The sequence below is a fragment of the Triticum aestivum genome, chromosome 7A (assembly GCF_018294505.1).
Source record: "Triticum aestivum cultivar Chinese Spring chromosome 7A, IWGSC CS RefSeq v2.1, whole genome shotgun sequence".
NCBI classification, from domain to species: Eukaryota; Viridiplantae; Streptophyta; class Magnoliopsida; order Poales; family Poaceae; genus Triticum; species Triticum aestivum.
In genome coordinates this window covers 379,835,725-379,858,351 of record NC_057812.1, presented here as the reverse complement: position 1 = coordinate 379,858,351, position 22,627 = coordinate 379,835,725, and positions in this window count along the sequence as shown.

Here is a 22,627-nt window from a genome sequence, read left to right as displayed (position 1 = left end):
GAGCTATCATGCGTGAAGATTCATGGCTTTCAAGCCAAATGATCAATCCAATGGCCAAATTCATGGCATAGTTTGTTCAAATGATCTCATAGTGTGCACAAGGGTGCATATTGGAATGGCAAACAATGTTGCCTGAGGAAGTTTTCATTTTCTTTGGACGAAAAAACCATTTTCCATTTTTCGAGTGCCCAAAAGGAGGTTTTTTTGTGAAGGACCTCCCAAATAATTGTTGCAAAATTGGACCAAATCATTTTTATAAAATACTAGGCCATATTTAATGCACAATTGACCAAATGATTGGGTGTAAAAAGTTTTGATCCACCTCTCGTGAAAAAGACAAATTTCCGTTGATTCAGATGGAAGTGGGTTAAATTTGAACTGTAGCTGCCTTGTAGTTTGCTCTTTATTTTTTACAAAAACCATTTCTAGGTACATAAGTATCTATTTAATCAGAGAAACACCAAAAAAAATTCAAGATTCAACCACTAGCTAGGAACGGTCATTCCCGCCGTTTTGACCGCATTTTGAAACGGGCAAAAAAAATTCAGAAAAATAAAAAAATGGAAAACCTTCGCATTGTGTCATTATATATGACCAAGTTACCAGGAAAAATAATAAACTTGTAATACGACAATTCTTTTAAAAAAGTGTTCTCAGAAATGAGCTATCATGTGTGAAGATTCATGCCTTTCAAGCCAAATGATCAATCCTATGGCCACATTCATGGTATAGTATGTTCAAATGATCTCATATTGTGCACAAGGGTGCATCTTGGAATGGCAAACAATATTGCCTAAGGAAGTTTTCATTTTCTTTGGACGAAAAACCATTTTCCATTTTTTGAGTGCCCAAAAGGAGGTTTTTTTGTGAAGGACCTCCCAAATAATTGTTGCAAAATTGGACCAATTTAATTTTCTAAAATACTAGGAAATATTTAATGCACAATTGACAAAATGGTTGGGTGTAAAAAGTTTTGATCCACCTCTGGTGAAAAAGACAAATTCCTGTCGATTCAGTTGGAAGCGGGTCAAATTTGAACTGCAGCTGCCTCATAGTTTACTATTTATTTTTTCCAAAAAATATTTATAGTTACATAAGTACCTATTTAATCATAAGTACATGGTTTGGTGGCGATACGTCAAGGTTTGCGCGGTGGCTGAGGCCCCCAACTTTAGAGCGCGTAAACTCGCATGCCCGCCGCGTGGTCACCGCGTGACCATGGCGTTGCCATGTGTTCTGGGCAGACTAGGCATGTCTAGTGGATTGGGAACTCCCTAGGTAGGTGCTAGGAAGAAAATTGCAACATAAGATTCTCACGAGTAGACAGATCGATGCTCAAACATGAATTAGCAGCCTAGTGTTTGATTAGCGGTACGGGAAATGTACATGGCTAAGGGGCGTGAGTTTTGGCTGAGGATGATCAGTTACTAAGAAGACCGTCTTCACAAATTTTCAGCTCAAAAGGAGGAGCCTAGGTGGTACTTGCTTTGCAAACTACCACACTGGACATAAATACGAATGTTGAAGCTCGGCTCAAAATAATGAATGGATTGAGCTGGCATTTAGTGGAGGATGGTTATTTGGGCATAGGAAAACACTGTAGAAAATGGATACTATTTGGACATGCCAAAGTGGTACTTCCTTCACAAACTGTTGTTCTGAACAGAATAGGAAAATGAATATTTTTGAACTAGGAAAGGAAGGTTTTTTACATATTTGACGAAGATATGACCCAAAGAATTTATGAGATTTTTTTGGGAATTTTGGGAATGACAGAAATATAGGTTGCTTCACAACCTAGGGCAAAAACTGCCACATGGACATGACACATAGGCAAAACTGATGAGGTGGCGCCTAGTCATAGCAACCCACCAAAATTTACAAGGTTATGACCATCTATATTGGTCATGATCAGCTAGAAATAAGGCAGCAAACCAGTGTTATCTACTTTATGACCATTTCGTGTAAGGAAATTACGACCTTTCTAACCAAAATGGTCGTTATAGTTTAGGGTTTGGAGCCTCCCGAACAGCTTTTGACCAATTGGTCTGAAATGGTCATAGATCTATGACCAATTCTTCCAGGGTCACTGACAGAAGGTCACTAGTTGACATATTTCTTGTAGTGGCTATTAAACGAGCTGTGGCTGTCACCAAGGGCGATCTCACCCTCGACGTCGTCGTGGTTGTCATTGAGGCCAAGCTCATCGTTGCCACCATCGTCTTCGGGGCAACACCCTGCCCGACGACCGTCCTCCCAAAACACCCTCATGTAGAGGGTCACGACGCCGTCGTACTTGAAGTGGAGCGTCCAACTCCCGCTTAGGCCACGCACGTGGGAAAATGCCAGCCAGCCGCGGGCCAAGGACACGTTCCCGGCGGCGGGAACTTCAACCTGACCCATGAAGCCTTGCTGCAACAGCCATCAGCCTGCAGCCAGATGCCGTCAGGCCCCATGGCTGGTAGCTCACCCGCGAAGAAGCGGGGGAGCGGGAGCTGGGTGCCGGCTGGCCTCTCCGACCACACGACGAAGTCCAGGAGCACCTCGGCCGAGTGGAAGCACAGCCGAGGAGGTCAGGCAACCATGGCGTGTCTCCCCTCGTTGCAGGGACTGCCCCGCCCTTGGTGGCTCCGCCATGAGAAGAAACGCCGCCGCGGCCAACCGAGGCGTGCCCGCGCCCTCAAGGAGCTGCCGCAGGAGTCGCGACGTGCTTGTGGGGGCGGCCTCGCCCTCTCTTGGGAGGTGGCGAGCCAGGTCCCTCCTTTGGGGCCTTCCCCTTCCCGGCAGCGAAGAGCTTGCTCGTCGGCGCCAAGGGAGCTATAGCAAGATGGAGAGACAAGGAAGAAGAAGAAGCGGATAGTGAGAAGACAGAGATGAGCAAGAGGGGCTCTGCCCCTTCTCTCATTTATAGCCGAGGGAGGCCAACCGCTGGCCCCACGATCCCACGTAATGATGGTTTTCTCTACATGTAGTGAAGTCGCGTCAGGTAGACGGTTGCCAAGGCGGCATGGGGAAGCGGAGGCGCCCACATCCCATCAATCGCCATGCGTCGACCAAGGCCGCAGGTGGTTAGGCCCGCGGTGCTCCGCACATGCCCTTTAGCTTCGCCTCGGAGCCAAGTACGAGCGTGCCTTGGGCCCGGGGGCTACTGTCGGTGTTCTGGGAATGGGGGTACCCAGACTTGCCTTCCTACGGCCCATGATGTGGCTCCATTGATGGCCTGGTATGGCCCATCTTCAGCAACAACAACCCAAGACCCTCGCGAGGGGCCAAGCCCCGCGAGACGGAGGACAGCAAGACCTCCCTGGGGGCAGCCTCACCAGGGTGGCACCCAAGGAGCGGAGGTATCAATGCAAGGTGCACCTGGCGGGGTTCATATGACGTGAGCCATGAAGACCAAGGCGAGGCAGGCGCCAGCGGGCGTAGTGTACCAATTTCCTCTCTGGTGCTAAGGAGACAAGCATAGCCACGGAGTCCCGAGGTGTCAAGAAAAGGTTTCCATTTCGGTGCAAGAAGACCAAGACCGCCAAGATGGCAGGACGGAAGTCATCGTGGAGCCCACCATGGCGTCACCACCAGAGGCTTTTGCATGCGAAGACTACTTTTGTCAGGATAACTTGTACTAGTTGTCTCCCTTTTAATTTGGCTGTTGTGGGATCCCTTCCCGCCTACATTTGGGAAGAGGACCAAGGCCCCTATAAATAGGACCTAACCACCACCATAGAGGGGATCGGATCCATTCCGCCCTGACCACCTCACGAGCTCATTAAGCCCAAGAACACCTCACCTCCTGAGGTTGTTTGTCCATTGTACTAGTTCATCCACAGCCTCTCGAGGCCAATCCACCACAAAGCAGGAGTAGGGTTGATGTAGGGTGGAACCCTAATCGGTCGATCTTTCACAAAAGGAGCGGATCCTGCGAAGAACATGAAGAACACGAGGGGAAACACGAGGGGAAATTACGAAGAGGAACACAAGAGAAACACTCAAACCAACAATTAGATCACACATGTGCTAGATCTATGAACACAAAAGGAGATACAAGGTCCATAGTCAACAAGGGACGATACACGATAAACGGTTCTTCTCCAAAGGAGGTCTTGATGGGGCCACCCAAAAGGGGGTCTTGAATCCAAGGGGATCTTCTCTGAAGAGGGGCCGCGGTCTCTCTCGTGGAGTAGATCTATAATGGATGAGCAAATCTCTATCTCAAATGAGCTACTACTTTGCTAACCCTAAAATGTAAGTAGGAGAAGAGTATATATAGTCTAGGTGGGCGAAGGGGTACACAGGCCTCGGTCCCTTACACTGTGCCAGACAGGGGAGGCCGGACATCCGGGCATCGGGCCGGATGTCCGAGCTTTCACGAGGGGCCGGATGTCCGGATGTCTGGGCTGGACTGGAGTGGTTCAACTTCGGGCATGTTCTGTGACGGGCACTGGATTTTCGGGAAGTGGCCAGATGGTCGGGCTGGAGCGGGGCTGGATGTCCGGGGCTGGGGCCGGATGTCTGAGTCCTATAGCTTCGGTTGCTGGGCCGTGGCTGTAGTGGATGTCTCCAGCGGCTGGATGTCCGGGGCTGGGGCCGGATGTCCAGGCCCTGGAGCCGTCTTCTTCTCCTTTCGGCGTTCCACTTCATCTGTGGACTTGGCGGCTTGTCTGTCTTCACATGCATCTTCAGAAGGGTCCTCTTAGTACCTAATCATGCACAACATCTCGGACATAGGTAGTAGCCATGTCTCGAGAGGATCATATGTAATATGACTAAGGAGAGAAGTCGCCTCGGTCTCGAGAGCTCTATCTCTAGCTCGCGTCATAGGTCCTCTTGGCACTTCATGAGACGATGGTAGGTCCATGGGGATGACCGTAGGATGATCCACATCATCTCCCCTCCCTTGGGGAAGATCCGACCTCATATCAAAATCCTCATCACCATGGTAGGGCGAGAGATCTTTGACATTGAAGATGTCACTCACAGAGTACTTGTTGCGTGGAATGTCGATCTTGTAGGTGTTGTTGTTGTAACGTGCGAGCACCTTGAAGGGTCCATCCGCTCATGGTCGAAGTTTGGACTTGCTTTCATGGGGGAAGCGGTCCTTGAGAAGGTGTAGCCACACAAGATCTCCAATGTTGAACACCATGGGGTGCTTGTTGATGTTGAGCTTGGTCGCGAGTCGTTGTACTTGGCGCTCAATGGTGTGTCCTTGTATCTTCATGCATCTTGTTGAGATAGTTGACTCGGGCACTCGCATCCCTATTCGTGCACTCTTGTAGTGGTAGAGGGAGAATGTCCAACGGTGACAATGGGTTGAAACCATAGACGACCTCGAATGGGGACTTCCCGGTAGTCGAGTGTCTTGCTCAGTTGTGGGTGTACTCGGTGATAGGTAGACACTCCTCCCACTCCTTGATGTTCTTATTGATTAGCACGGGAAGTAGAGCAGACATTGTGCGGTTGGCCACCTCCGTTTGGCTGTCGGTTTGAGGATTGTAAGCCATGGAGAAGAGTAGCTTGATTCCGAGCTTGGCGCATAAGGTTTTCCAAAAGTAGCTTAGGAACTTGACGTCGCGGTTCGAGACAAAAGTCTTTGGCACTCCGTGTGGACGCAATATTTCCCCATAAAAGAGATTGGCAACATGTGAAGCATTGTCTATCTTGTTGCATGGTATGAAGTGCCATCTTAGATAATCTGTTCACAACAACGAATACCGAATCCTTTCCATTTCTAGTTCTAGGCAAACCAAGTACAAAATCCATGCTAATATATTCCCATGGTTGATATGGAATTGGGAGAGGCATGTAAAGGCCATGGGATTGAGATTTAGACTTAGGTTTGCAACATGTAGAGCATCAATTGGTGAAGCAGTAGACGTTGCGGATCATCTTAGGCCAATAATAGTTCTTGGAGAGTGTAGCGAATGTCTTGTCGCGTCCAAAATGTCCCATTAGTCCTCCTCCATGAGATTCCTACAAAAGCAACAAACGAAGAGAAGACTCGGGGATGCAAAGTTTGTTAGCTCTCATAAGATATCCATCTTTGATGTAATAATGATCTCAAGAAGTATGCGTCGAACATTTGGCATAAGGAATAGAAAAAGCGGGATCATGCTCATACAAGTATTTTATGTGCTCAAGGCCAATGACATCCAATTCAACTTGAGTAACAAGCATGCATATGCGGGAAAGAGCATCCGCCACAAAAATTTCCTTACCTTTAATGTACTTGACGATATAAGGAAAAGACTCAATGAATTCACTCCATTTAGCATGACGCTTGTTTAACTTGGTTTGACGCTTAAGGTATTTAAGTGTTTCATGATCGGTATGAATGATAAATTCATGAGGGAAAACATAATGTTACCGTTCATGCAAAACTCGCACTAAAGCATATAGCTCTTTGTCATAGATGGGGTAATTGAGTTGCGCTCCGGAAAGTTTCTCACTAAAGTAAGCTATGGAGTGCTTCTCTTGCGTTAACACACCTCCAATGCCATTACCACTAGCATCACAATGAATCTCAATGGGTTTGTCAAAGTTGGGTAATGCAAGCATGGGCGCACGAGTAAGCAAATTCTTAAGCTCATTGAATGCGGTATCTTGCGATGGTCCCCAAACAAAGGGTGCATTCTTCTTGCTCAAAGCATGCAAAGGTGAATCAATGGTGCTAAAGTCCTTCACAAATCTATGGTAGAAACCGGCTAAACCAAGGAAGCTACGCACTTGTTGCAAGTTGGTTGGTTGTGGCCAAGTTTTAATATCATTGATCTTAGAGTCATCAACATGAACACCCTTAGAGGATACAACAAAACCCAAGAAAACGAGCTTATCAACGCTAAAAAGGCATTTTTTCCATGTTAGCATACATACGCTCTTTTCGAAGAGTTTGCAAAATGGTTCGAACATGGATGGCATGATCTTTGAGATATTTGCTATAAACAAGGATGTCGTCGAAGTAGACCGCAACAAAATCACCAATGTAAGGGCAAAACACATAATTCATAAGACGCATGAAAGTACCCGGTGCTTCCGATAAACCCATAGGCATGACTAACCACTCATACAAACCAAACTTTGTTTTGAAAGAAGTTTTCCATTCATCACCCTCTTGTATGCTGTCGGGGTATGGGGTTCCGGCAAACCCTTAAGGTTTGAACACTGGGGTGCGTGCAAAGTCTTTCCCTCCAACCAATCTACGCTCTAGCTCGCTAGGATCTTGCGGACGAACTCGACAAACTCACAACACAGAAGGACACAGGGTTTATACTGGTTCGGGCCACCATTGTGGTGTAATAACCTACTCCAGTCTGGTGGTGGACTGCCTCTTGGGCTGATGATGAACAATACAAGGGAAGAACGGCCTCCTGAGGTTGAGGCGTTCTTCAGCTCGGTGAGCTTGTGTGTGTGGGGGTGGTCTCTCTAGCCGAGAGGAGATCCTCTCCTCCACTGTGATGGCTAGACCTATTTATGGAGGCCCTGGTCCTCTTCCCAAATATCGAGCGGGAAGGGAGCCAACAATGGCGGGCTAATTTGAAGGGAGACAGCTAGTACAAGCTATCCTGACAAAAGTAGTCTTCGCCTGCACAAAGTTCTGGTGGTGACGCTGTTCTGGGCTCCACGATGACCTCCGTCTTGCAGTCCTTCGTCTTGGTCTTGTTTCACCAAAATGGCAACCTTTGCCTGGGGCCTTGGTACTCCGCGGCTACGCTTGCCCCCTTTGCACCAAAGAGGAAACAAGGACGCTGCGTGCGCTGGCGCCCGCCTGGTGTCGATCGTCACGAGTCACATCACGAGAGCCTCGTGAGGTTCGCCTCACCTTGATATCTCCGCTCCTCGTGAGCCTGCCTAGCTAGGCCACTCCAGAGGAGGTCTTGCGTCGTCCGCCTCGCGAGGGTCTTGGGCGCTTTGTTGGCGAATATGGGCCGTACGGCCTGCTGGCTCAGCCACGCCGCGGGCCGCAGGCAGGCAAGTCTGGGGACCACCATTCCAAGAACGCCGATAGTAGCCCCCAGGCCCAAGGTGCGCTCGGGCTTGGCTTCGCGGCGAAGCCAAGGGTCAAGCTCGAAGCGCCATGAGCCCCAAAAGCCTGCGGCCTCGATTGACGCGTGGCGGTTGATTGGACGTGGGCGTCTCCGCTTCCCCATGCTGCTTCGGCGACTGCATGACTTGACAAGTCCCTGCGACACGCAAGGGAAACCATCATTACCTATGATCGTGGGTGATGCCGGTTGGCCTTCTCTTGCTATAAATGGGGAGGGGGCGGAGCCCCCGTTGCCCTTCTCTTCCTTGATTGCTTCCTTCTTCTTCCTCCATTGCTTCTAGTGCCTCCGATGGCGCCTCCAAGGAAGTTCTCTACCGCCGAGAAGGGAAAGGCCCCTCGTGAGGGCCCTGGTTCCCCGGTGCCCAAGCGCGATCGCGGCCGCCCGCGCAAGCACGCTGTGACCCCCGCCGTGGCCCACCGTCGAGGTGGCGCCACGGCACGCGGAGGGGGCCATCCCAACCGTGGCGGTCCAGTTGGCGGGGGGAGGTGCGCAATGGTGGCGAGGCCTCCCCGCCCGCACTTCCATTCAGCGGAGGCGTCGCGGGAGTTCGTTGTTTGGTCGGAAAACTCGGCCGGCAACTGGCTCCAGCTTCCACGCTTCCTTGTCGATGAGCTGCCGGTCCCTGGTCCATGGGGGCTCTGGTTGCAGTCGGATGGTTGCTACAGCAAGGCCTCCTGGGTCGCGGTCGATACTTCTGCCGCGGGAAACATAGCCCTGGCCCGCAGCTGGCAAACGTTCGCCCGCGTGCGCGGCCTGGGCAGGTGGTGCACGCTCCACTTCAAGTATGACGGCGGGTCGACCCTTTACGTGAGGGTGTTTGGGGAAGATGGCCGCCGCGCCGGGTGCTGCCCCGAGACGAACGACGGTGAGGAGGTGCTCGGCCTTGGCGACGGTCGCGATGAGGGTGAGGGCGAGCCTGCCCTCGGCGGCGACTGCATCTCCTCCAGCTACGACGGCTCTCCCTCCTGCGACAGCTCCAGCAGCAGTGGCTACGACCAGCCGCCGCGCTCGCTTCGAAGGAGGCAGCGGGTCATCTCGTCGCCGCGCCTCCGTGAAGCACGAGGAGGGGTCTGGCTAGGCTTGGGCATCGAATGATGTTCTTTGACTTTCAGTGGCAATAATTCCTACTTAGGGGCCAAATTTGAGGGTCCCGGGCCTCCTGGCCTAAGCCAGGAATATTTTTTAGATTCGTATGCTCATCGTGGGAATTTTGGGTACTTGTGGGTCCGAAACGGACTACGAATGACAAAGTTATGACCGTTTTAATGAACACTGGTCCTTTATACGACAGTCGTTGGAAGAACTTCATTTTCCGGTGATGCGTTCTGGCGTGCCACCCCGAAATTTAGTGTATTCCATAGTGTATATATGGTTTCCACATATATGTTGAGCGATGTGAGGAATGCCCTCTTGTTATTGGCTGGCACACACACACATTACGACTTGCCACACGGTGAAACCAAGGAGAATAAGGCTTATAGTCACTGTATTTTTTTGAATTTATAACTAAATGGGATTTCCCGTATCATAGAGCATGTGCAGAATGCAATGGAGGACTAATGTTTTCACTTACCATAATCTCTCGGATTTCCTTCCAAAGGAGTGCCAGTGGGTACATAAACTTGTCTGAAAAGAAGTGGCGAATTATGTTCTTTGATTTTCATGGGTAATAATTCCTACTTAGGGGCTGAATTTGAGGGTCCTTCGGGTCTCCTGGCGCAAGGGGGGTATACTTTATAGATTCCCATGCAAATTGCGAGCATTTGGAGTACTTGTGGGTCCAAAACGGACTCCGAATGACAATGTAATGAACGTTTTAATGAACATTGATCCTTTATATGGCAGTCCTTGTAAGAACTTTATTTTCCAGTGACGCATTCTGGCGCGTCGCCCCGAAAGTTTGTGTCCTCCATAGTGGAGATATTGTTTCCACATACCAATGCCAGGAATGCCATCTTGTTATTCACGGTCACACACGCACGTTACTGCATGACACACAGAAAAAGCAAGGAGAATGAGGCTTATGGTCGCCGTATTTCTTTGAATTTACAACCAAATGGGATTCCCTGCACATAAAGCATGTGCAAAATGCAACGTTTCTACTAACCAGGCAGACTAATGTTTACACTCACCATAATCCCCCGGACTTCCTTCCAAAGGAGTCCTAGTGGGTTCAGAAACTTGTCTGGAAAGCAGCGACGAATGATGTTCTTTGACTTTCAGGGCCAATAATTCCTGCTTAGGGGCTGAATTTGACGGTCCTCCAGGCCTCTTGGCACAAGCCGGGAATATTTTCTAGATTATCACGCTCGTCGCAAGCATTTTGTGTACTTGTGGGTCCGAAACAGACTTTGAATGACAAAGTTATGACTATTTTAGTGAACACCGGTCCTTTATATGGAAGTCCTTGAAAGAACTTCATTTTTCCGTTACGCGTTCTGGCGTGCTGCCCTGTAATTTTCTGTCCTTTGTAGTGCAGATCTTGTTTCGACATATATATTTATCAATGCCAGGAATGATCTCTTGTTATTGGTTGTCACACACGTACGTTACGGAGTACCACACAGCAAAAATAGGAGTATAAGGCTTATAGTCGAAGTATTTTCTTGAATTTACAACAAAATGGGATTCCCTGGATCATAGAGCATGTGCAGAAGGCAACATTTGTCCTTACAAGGCAGACCAATGTTTACACTCACCATAATCTCTCGGATTTCATTCCAAAGGAGTGCCAATGGGTTTAGAAACTTGCTTGAAAAACAACGGTGAATGATATTCTTTGAGTTTCAAGGGCAATAATTTCAGCTCACGGGCCGAATTTGAGGGTCCTCCAGGCCTCTTGGCGCTAGCCGGGAGTACTTTCTAGATTCCCATGCTCGTCGCGGGCATTTTTTGTAATTTTCGGTCCAAAACGCACTACGTGTGACAAAGTTATGACCGTTTTAATGAACACCGGTTCTTTATATGGTAGTCCTTGGAAGAATTTCATTTTCTGGTGACGCGTTCTGGCGCGCCGCCCTGAAATTTTGTGTCCTCCATAGTGGAGATACTATTTCCACATATATGTTGACCGATGCAAGGAATGCCCTCTTGTTATTGGCTAACACACACACACGCTACGGCTTGCCACACGGCGAAAATGGAGAATAAGGCTTATAGTCACCATATTTTTAATTTATAACCAAATGGGATTCCCCAGATCATAGAGCATGTGCAAGATGTAATGTTTGTCCTTACTAGGTGGACTAATGTTTACGCTCACTATAATCTCTCGGATTTCCTTCCAAAGAAGTGCCAATGGGTTAGAAACTTGTCTGAAAAGCATCGGCGAATTATGTTCTCTGATTTTCAGGGGCAATAATTCCTATGGAGGGGCTGAATTTGAGGGTCCTCTGGGCCTCCTGGTGCAAGAATGGAGTACTTTCTAGATTCCCATGCTCGTCGTGATCATTTTTATTATTTGTGGGTCCAAAACGGACTCCTAATGAAAAAATTATGACCGTTTTAGTGAACACCGGTCCTTTATATGGTAGCCCATGAAATAACTTCATTTTCCCGTGACGTGTTCTGGTGCGCCAGCCTAGAATTTTGTGCTCCATAGTGGAGACATTGTTTTCATGTATTTGTTGACCAATGCCAGGAATGCCCTCTTGTTATTAGCACTCACACACGCACATTACGACATTACACATGGGAAAACAAGGATAATAAGGCCTATAGTCGCCTTATATTTTTGAGTTTACATCTAGATGGGATTCCCCAGATCATAGAGCATGTGCAGAATGCAACATTTGTCCTGACCATGCGGACTAATGTTTACACTCACCATAATGTCTCAAAATTATTTCCAAAGGAGTGACACTGGGTTCAGAAACTTCTCTGAAAAGGAGCGGCTAATGATGTTCTTTGACTTTCAGGGGAAATAATTCCTTCTTAGGGGCCTAAATTTAAGGGTCCTACGGGCCTCTTGGGGCAAGCCGGGAGTATTTTCTAGATTACTACGATCGTTGCGAGCATTTTGAGTATCACCTTATGCCGAAGCAGCCCTGAAAGCAGTTGTAGATGAACTAGCTGGCTTGAAACGGCAAATCAACACCATGACTTCCACTATCTTTGGTAAGTATATCCTCATGCAGTTTTTCCAATTCATGAAACCTTATCATTTATCAGAGTGCTGATTTTAAACCATGACAGGCACTCGTATTGCTCATCTAGGCACAAATATGCGGATGAAGCTTAAAGCGGCTTATACCTTGATTGAACAGTTGTACTCTGGGTCGCAGCGTGCTATTTAGACTGCGGCTTACAATAAACCGGCGCCATCACTGATAAAGGAAACTCTTGAGAAGCTAGCCATGTTACCTGCCCGGATTACCGAACTGAAGAAGGCGGCTGCAAGAGCAGGAGCATTAACCACACTAATCCGAGCCAAGGCATGGATTCCAGATCTTGAAGCGGAGGACATCATTAAAGGATATCCAGGTGTGAAGGAGGACGGTTCAAACTTCGACAATGATGACCTCCGAAGGCTGACCAAAGAAATGCGACCAATAGCCAGCAAACTGGCAGAGGACACGAACTTGTCTCATTTCCAACTAGCTTATGACGCTGAAGGGAAGAGATAGCCTGCCGAAATCCATGAAGTCGAAGAACTTGTGCCTCCAATCCGTAAGCATACTTACGCTCCTGACATTAACCCCTCCAGCCTTATCCATGTAGAAGCCGTGTTTCAAGCTTTAACTGGAATCGATTGGTCAACGGTTGATTTCCAGCGTCTGGCGAGGGATGAAGAAGTGATCGCACCAACTGACCCTCAACCGTCAAACTGTCCAGACGAAGTGTCTTAAACCGGCAACCGGTTTACCGGCTATTGTGTGCCAATGCTTAAAAACAACTATTCAATTGGAGCCATTTGGAAGCTTCATGTAATAGGATAGTAAAAACTCCTTTATGTGTCATGCCATCGAGCATGTTTTGTGATGCTTTGATAATGTGAAAACTTGCCCCACCTTTTGGGATCTATTTATGCATAACCCATGATGAGTTGTGTTCCTGGATACAAGAACTTGAAAATTGTCCTAGTGGTTTACCACTGGACGGGTCATGATGCCCAAGAATAGACAATACTTGGATGGATAATCAAAGTTTGTATATAAAAAATAACATGTGCAACATACCTCGTTGACTGACCAACTGCTTGTATGGTAAAGGTGTAAACATCAATCCGGAGCAGTGATAACTCCGTCCTTAATTTGCCAGATTATGATAATAAACCGTACCGGGATATAATAAACACCGGGTTTTCCTTATAATACTGGCGACTTGTTAGTCAAAACCAGACCGGGGTAATGAACGCCGGTTTATAACTGATCATGTACTGACAACTTGTAGTTGAAAGCCAAGCCGGGTCAAGGACACCGGTTTATCAGAAGACATTAGGAACCTCAATAAAGGCAAAAAACTTAGCAAATAGGACTCGAAAAAGAAATATGCGAGGCTTTTTATGAGCTGCCAGGCTCCAAATAGAGGCTTTTCATGGGCTGCCAGGCCTCTGAGTTAAACCATTTAACAAAGCCTTTTAAGATGGGCCTCCAATTAACCAATCATCATTTTAACTTTGACAAGTTCAGGGTCTGTATAAGATTGACTTGTCAAACGTTCGGCGGGTCATACCAGGATTACCTGGAGAGGAGTGGCTTACTTGACGAAGGCAGGTTAACCCGGGGTTTTAGGTGAATACACCAGGCTTCCAAGCCGTGGCTTGATAGCCAATTACAAGGGTCCTTTCAAACACTTTGTTGCTTTGCACAAAGAGCCCCCAAGTAACTTTGTGAGTTGTGCTTAGTGGGTGACCATGTTTGAGTTTGTGCTTTGTGTAACACTCTCTTTGGCCCCACTTAATTTCCTTTGTGGCTTAACGCCCATCAAGAGGTGTAGCTATGGTGTGATAACAACCAAGCCCCCTAGTGAAATCCCTTTGTGGTGTTTAAACTGATCAAAAGGTGTAGCTATGATGTGACAACAACCAAGCCCCCTAGTGACATTTCTTTGTACCATGCGGCTGCAGAGACCAGTTTAACAAAACTTTGCTTTGTCAGTAGAAACTCTTGTAGGCACACACATGATATAAAAAGAACAGAGACCCCGCTTTATTCGAGGCTCCGGTTTATTATATAATATATACATTGTCATAAATATGTACATATGAAGAAGCCTGTGGCTTAAGTATAGTAAGGCCGAAGAAGAGCTATATTCCATGGCCGCTTGGTCTCCTCCTCCGATTTGCGTGAGTATTTGTGCTCTTGAACATCAATGAGGTAGTATGACCCGTTGTGCAGATTCTTGCTGACCACAAAAGGTCCTTCCCAAGGTGGGGATAACTTGTGCATATCAGTCTGATCCTGGATGAGCCGGAGCACTAGACCGCCTTCTTGAAAAATTCTGGTCTTAACCAGGCGGCTGTGATAACGTCGGAGATCTTGTTGGTAAATCACCGAACATGCTGCTGCAAGATCACGCTCCTCATCTAACAGGTCCAGAGAATCCTTACGTGTGTTCTCATTATCAGCTTCAACATAAGCCGTCACACGGGGCGAGTCATGACGGATGTCACTAGGAAGAACCGCCTCCACTCCATAAACCATGAAGAAAGGTGTGTAACCTGTAGATCTATTAGGTGTGGTGTTGATGCTCCATAACACAGAAGGTAATTCCTCCACCCAACAACCCGGTGTCCGCTTCAAAGGAACCATAAGCCGAGGTTTAATGCCTCACAAAATTTCTTGATTTGCCTGCTCCGCTTGTCCATTGGATTGGGGGTGAGCCACCGATGCTATATCAAGCCGGATGTGCTCACGTTGGCAAAATTCCTCCATCTCTCCCTTTGACAGATTAGTACCATTATCCATTATAATACTGTGTAGAAAGCCAAACCGGAATATCACCTTTTTGATGAACTGAACCACTGTGGCCGCATCACACTTACTGACTGGCTCTGCTTCCACCCATTTGGTGAACTTGTCCACTGCCACTAACAAGTGGGTCTTTTTGTCCTTGGAGCACTTAAAAGGTCCAACCATATCAAGCCCCCAAGTCACAAATGGCCATGTTATTGGAATCATCCTCAACTCCTGAGCCGGAATATGAGCACGGCATGCAAATTTTTGACAACCGTCACATCGTTTGACTAAATCCTCAGCATCAGCATGAGTTGTTAACCAATAGAAACCATGGCGAAAAGCTTTAGCCACCAAGGACTTTGAACTGGCGTGGTGACCACAATCCCCTTCATTGATTTCTCGCAATATCTCACAACCCTCTTGAGGAGAAACACAACGCTGAATTTCCCCTGAGACACTATAACGATGTAATTCTTCATTGAGTATAGTCATCAATTTGGAACGCCGAATTATCTGCCGGGCCGAGGCTTCATCCTCTGGTAACTCGCCCCGGTTCATGTAAGCCAGGTATGGGATTGTCCAATCCGGTATGACATGCAAAGCTGCCACCAATTGAGCCTCCGGGTTAGGAATAGCCAACTCCTCCTCTGTTGGTACCTTGACCGACGGATTATGCAGCACGTCAAGAAAGACATTTGGTGGGACCGGTTTACGCTAAGAACCAAGGCGGCTTAAAGCGTCTGCCGCTTCATTCTTTCGCAGGTCTATATGGTCCACCTGATAACCCTTGAAGTGACCAGCCACTGTGTCCACCTCTCGTCGATATGCAGCCATGAGTGGGTCTTTATAATCCCAAGTGCCAGACACCTATTGGGCCACCAGATCTGAATCCCCAAAACACTTAACCCAACTTAAGTTCATCTCCTTAGCCATCCGAAGACCATGGAGCAAGGCCTCATATTCAGCTGCATTGTTAGTACAAGGGAACATTAAACGTAGGACATAACAAAACTTGTCACCTCATGGGGAAGTTAGTATGACTCCAGCCCTCGAGCCCTCCAACTGCCTGGATCCATCAAAGTGAATAGTCCAATACGTGTTATCTGGCTTTTCCTCTGGTGCCTGCAATTCTGTCCAATCATTGATGAAGTCCACAAGTGCTTGGCATTTAATTGTTGTGCGAGGTATGTATTTGAGCCCGTGAGGTCCAAGCTCAATAGCCCATTTGGAAATCCGGCCAGTTGCTTCTCTATTTTGAATGATATCTCCCAGAGGGGCTGAACTGACCACTGTGATAAGGATGACCCTGAGAAAATAATGTTTAAGCTTCCGGCTTGCCATAAACACTCCATACACCAGCTTCTGCCAATGTGGATACCTCTGCTTTGACTCAATGAGCACTTCACTGGTATAATAAACCAATCGTTCAACCGGATATTCCTTGCCAGCTTCCCTGCATTCCACCACAATAGCCACGCTAGCAGCTCGGGCATTAGCAGCCACATATAGCAACAACGGCTCTTTATCGATCGGGGCTGCAAGCACAGGCGGTTCAACTAACTGCCTCTTCAGATCCTCAAATGCTTTATCAGCCGCCTCACTCCAGACAAAATCATCTGTTTTCTTGAGAATCTGATATAAAGGGATAGCCTTCTCCCGAAGACGACTGATAAACCGGCTTAAAGCCGCAATCCAGCCAGCCAAACGTTGAACGTCATTGATACACGCCGGTTTAGCCAAAGATGTAATTGTTGAATTTTTTTTCCGGATTAGCCTCAATGCCTCTATTTGACACCAGAAAACCCAAGAGTTTGCCTGTCGGAACACCAAAGACACACTTTTCTGGATTGAGCATCATCTTGTAAACCCGGAGGTTGTCAAAGGTTTCTCTCAAATCATCTATCAATGTTTCCTCCTTCCTGGACTTTATCACAATATCATCCACATACGCATGAACATTGCGCCCAATCTGCTTATGAAGACAATTCTGAACACAACATTGATAAGTCGCCTGGGCACTTTTGATCCCAAAGGGCATGGAGACATAGCAGAAGGCTCAAAAGGGAGTTATGAAAGTTGTCTTCTCCTAGTCCTTAACTGCCATTTTGATCTGATGATAACCAGAATAAGCGTCCAGAAAACACAAACGGTCACAACCCCCCGTAGCATCAATGATCTGATCAATACGAGGGAGAGCAAAGGGGTCTATAGGGCAAGCTTTGTTCAAGTCTGTGTAATCCACACACATACACCAAGTACTGTTCTTCTTAAGAACAAGCACCGGATTAGCCAACCACTCTGGGTGAAAAACCTCCACGATAAATCCTGCAGCCAACAACCGAGCTACCTCTTCACCAATAGCCTTGCCTTTATTCATTGAAGTGGCGGAGAAACTGCCGGACCGGTTTAAACTTAGGATCAACGTTAAGTGTGTGCTTAGCGAGTTCCCTCGGTACACCTGGCATGTCAGAAGGTTTCCATGCAAAGATGTTCCGGTTCTCACGGATGAACTCGATGAGCGTGCTTGCCTATTTGGGATCTAGGTTAGCGCTGATACTGAACTGTTTGGATGAATCGCCAGGAACAAAATCAACCATCTTAGTATCTATGGCTGATTTAAACTTCAATGCCGGATCGTGCTCCGTAGTTGGCTTTTTCAAAGAAGTCATATCTGCCGGATCAACTTGGTCTTTATAAAACTTCAGCCCCTCCGTGGCACAAACCGACTCAGCATAAGCTGCATCACCTTCCTCACATTCCAAAGCGATCTTCCTGCTCCCATGTACTGTGATGGTCCCCTTATGACCTGGCATTTTAAGCTGCAGATAAACATAACACGGCCTTGCCATGAACTTAGCATAAGCCGGTCGCCCCAACAAAGCGTGATACAGACTTTTGATTTTTACCACCTCAAAAGTCAATGTTTCTGATCTTGAATCATGATCATCTCCAAAAGCCACCTCTAAGGCTATCTTGCCCACTGGATATGCAGACTTACTAGGCACCACACCATGGAAAAATGTGTTTGACGGTTTAAGATTCTTATCTGTCAACCCCATACGGCGAAAGGTATCATAATATAGGATGTTGATACTACTTCCCCCATCCATGAGTTCCTTAGTGAACTTATATCTCCCAACTTGAGGGGCCACCACCAATGCCAGATGACCCAAATTGTCAACCCGGGGCAGGTGATCCTCTCTACTCCATAAAACGGGTTGCTCAAACAAGCGCAAATACTAAGGCACCGCCGGTTCAACAGAGTTCACTGCCCTCTTATGAAGCTTCTGATCACGTTTACACAAGCTAGTGGTGAGGACATGATATTGCCCCCCATTTAACTGGATTGCTCTGATAACCTGACTGCTGCTACTGGTGGTGGCTCCCCTGATGGTTGTAACCTCCCTGGTTGCCTTGGTGCCCTTGATTGATGTGTCCGGTTTGATTGCCCTGAAATCCTGAACTGGAACTGCCACCTCCATAACCCGGCCCGTGGAAACCACCTCCTGAACCGCCGGGCGGGCCATTATCATACTGAAACATATTGGAATTCTTGAAATCCCGCATGATGTAACAATCCTTCCAAAGATGTGATGCTGGCTTCTCCTTTGATCCATGCTTCGGACAGGGTTGATTTAACAGGCGCTCCAAATTGGGGCCTGAACCTCCGCCCCTCTGGGGCTGCTTACCCTTACGATGCTGACCATTCTCCTGAGCATTGGTGTTAGCCACAAAGTCCGGAGTATTGTCGGCCTTGCATTTACCATTGTTCCCATGGCCTGCCGGATTATGTTGCTGACCCTTGGTGTTGCCGTTCTTTTTCCTCTTCCCAGGTTTGTCCTCCTCTGAGTCAGGGTCTTTGGTATTATCTGAATCGGCGTACTTAACCAAAGCGGCCATACGTGTTGACATATCATTGTAGTGACGTTTGAGCCTTCCTAACTTCTGTTTGAGCGGCAGAAAACGGCAATTGCCCTCCAACGTTAGCAGTGCGGTATCTGCATTGATATGATCCGATGAATGCAGAATAGCTGAGACCTGCTTTACCCAATGGGTCGTGGACTCCCCATCCTCTTGGACACAAGCGGCCGGATCCATAATTGACATGGGTTGCTTACAAGTATCTTTGAAGTTTTGGATAAACCGGTGCTTCAATTCAGCCCAGGATCCCACATAGTTAGTTGGTAAGCTTCCTAACCAAGTGTGAGCTGTTCCTTCCAACATCATGGTGAAGTATTTAGCACATACTGCTTCATCCACATATAACATCTCCATTGCCATCGTGTAGCTCTCAACCCATGCCTCTTGTTGCAGATCGGCGGTATAATTGGGTACCTTACGAGGTCCTTTGAAATCCTTGGGCAGTCTCACATTACGCAAAGCGGGGGTAAGACATGGCACCCCTAAGGAACTGAATACCACACCTGGCTACACTGAAGCGGTAGGGTGAACCGGAGTATGTTGACGGGATCCGTGCAGAGCTGCTAACTCGGCCTCTCGACCCGCGCGACCATGGTCTACCACATCCTGCGCATTAGCACCTCCCCCCTGCCGGGTTGAGCCCTTGCGGCAGATTACGGTGACGTGCGCTGCTTGATACGGCCGGTTCATCCTCAACGTGCCTGATGTAGCTCCGACTTGGACGGTGGGTGGAATGAATCCTCTCGCGGCTGTGTAAATATGCCTGCTGCTGGTTTAGAGCTGTTTGAAGTAGATCTCTGGCCTGTCGTGCCTCAATTGCAACTGGTGATTCGCCGTCGGTCGGGAGGACTGCCAATCGTGAAGTGGCAGCCACAATGTTTACCAACGGGTTGGAGTAATGCCCGGGAGGTGTTGGAACATACTATGGCACAATGTTGTTCTGACGAGGCGGGTCCATCGTGCACGTCTGAACCGGCGCTCCTATTCTCGGTGCCTCCGTTCGGTTTAATATTGGCTGGTTACTAGTTCCTGCTCCTGGCGTATTGAAGATATTTCGTGGCTCATAACCCGACGGGAGATGCAATCGGTATCTTCTTCTCATGACTTCTTCGGAAGCGTTCTGATCCAGCCTAATCCGGTAGGCCTGAGCTTCCAACTCAGCCCATTCTGTAGCCATCCTGGCGTTCTCTGCCGCTAGGTCCGCTTTAGCCTGAGCTATCTGATCTTTCACCTTTGCAATCTCCGCGTTGTGCTGATCCCTTGCTGCTGCATCCACCTCTGCGGCCGTCAATGTTGCCAAAGTGTCGAACAAGTCAAACAAGACTTGAGCCGGAGGCGGCGCAGAGCTTCCCGCCCCTGCTGGCGTGGCCGTTGTTGAACCGGAGAGTACTGCTGCGGCGGCTGATGAGTGAGGCGCTGACTGTGTACCGGCCATGAAGATGGCGGCCCGGTTTGGCGGATCAGGAGAGTCCGGAATACTATTGCCCTCGGAACCTCCACTAACCCGGCCATCCTGCAACTAATTGAGCGATTTGGTCTCTCCAGAAGACTTGTCGTCGGAACAGACAACGGTTTCTCCATCGGACACCGGTCCGTCCTCGTATTCTGCTCCATGGATGACACCTACGAAAACATGCTTCACCATGAGCTAAACTGGGGAAGGGCTTGCATGCTGAGCCGTCTCGATGATGTCGGTGCAGGTGTCCGGCTCAGGGCCCGGTTCGCCAATCTTGCCGGTGAAGACGTGAATTCCACCAAAGGGGACCCGGTACCCATATTCGATTGAATCGGCATCGGGGCCCCATCCCGTGTTGTCGATGTAGAGCTTGCCGCGATGACTCTTTGTCATCCGGCCCATAGCGTATCCCTTGATTCCATCAAAGCTGCCCTTTAAGAACTCGAAACCATCGTGCGATAACCCCACGGTGGGCGCCAACTGTCGTGGGTTTGTCATGACAGATGTCCTCATGAAAGGACTTAGTCGTGGAGCCATCACAACGGGTTAGCTTAAAGGGGTTAAACCGGACAAGGGGACACAGGAGTTTATACTAGTTCGGCCCCTTCGATGAAGGTAAAAGCCTACGTCTAGTTGTGATTGGTATTACTAGGGTTTCGAAGACCAAGCAGCGAATCCGTTTTGTCTGGCTCTCGAATTATTGTCTGTCATCCCTAAACCGCTGTCGGGTCGTCCCTTTATATACATAGGTTGATGCCCGCCGGTTTACAGGTCCCGAAGCCGGATCATAATCGTGTCCGGTTCGGTCTCTATACTTCCTATCTTACAATGCAAGTTACACAATTAGGTCGGTTTACATCTCCAGGCCTTAACTCGCCTCTGGGCCTTGGGCCTTCATAAAGCACCATCACTCTTACATCTTCATTGGTTTCTAATCTTCATAAAGCTAATCCGGCTACTCCTGGCCAGTTTACGTCCAGTACTAATATCCCCAACATCAGCGTCAGTCTTCTTCTTGAAGATCAATTTATTCTCTATGGCTTGCCGATCATCGGGCAAGTCAACCAAAGTCCACACCTTGTTCTCATACATGGATCCCATCTCAGATTTCATGGCCTCAAGCCATTTCGGGGAATCTGGGCTCATCATTGCTTCCTCATAGTTCGTAGGTTCATCAAGGTCTATTAACATGACTTCCGGAACAGGATTACCGTACCACTCTGGTGCGGAACATACTCTAGTTGACCTATGAGGTTCAGTAGTAACTTGATTTGAAGTTTCATGATCATCATCATTAACTTCCTCACTAATTGGTGTATCCATCACTGGAACTGATTTCTATGATGAACTACTTTCCAGTTCGGAAGAAGGTACAATTACCTCATCAAGTTCTACTATCCTCCCACTCACTTCTTTCGAGAGAAACTCCTTCTCCATAAAGGATCCATTTTTATCAACGAATATCTTGCCTTCGGATCTGTGATAGAAGGTGTACCCAACAGTTTCCTTTGGGTATCCAATGAAGACACATTTCTTTGATTTGGGTTTGAGCTTATCAGGTTGAAGCTTTTTCACATAAGCATTGCAGCCCCAAACTTTAAGAAACGACAACTTGGGTTTATGACCAAATCAGAGTTCATATGGTGTCGTCTCAACGAATTTAGATGGTGCCCTATTTAACATGAATGCAGCCGTCTCTAAAGCATAACCCCAAAATAATAGTGGTAAATCAGTAAGAGACATCATAGATCGCACCATATCTAATAAAGTGCGGTAACGACATTTGGATACACCATTACGCTGTGGTGTTCCAGGTGGCGTGAGTTGCAAAACTATTCCGCATTGTTTCAAATGAAGACCAAACTCATAACTCAAATATTCACCTCCATGATCAGGTCATCGAAACTTTATTTTCTTGTTACGATGATTGTCCACTTCACTCTGAAACTCTTTGAATTTCTCAAATGTTTCAGACTTATGTTTCATCAAGCAGATATACCCATATCTGCTCAAATCATCTGTGAAGGTCAGAAAGTAATGATACCCGCCGCGAGCCTCAACACTCATCGGACAACATACATCAGTATGTATTATTTCCAGTAAGTCAGTTGCTCGCTCCATTGTTCCGGAGAATGGAGTCTTAGTCATCTTGACCATGAGGCATGGTTTGCAAGCATTAAGTGATTCATAATCAAGTGATTCCAAATGCCGATCAGCATGGAGTTTCTTCATGCGCTTTACACCAATATGACCTAAACGGCAGTGCCACAAATAAGTTGCACTATCATTATTAAACTTATATCTTTTGGTTT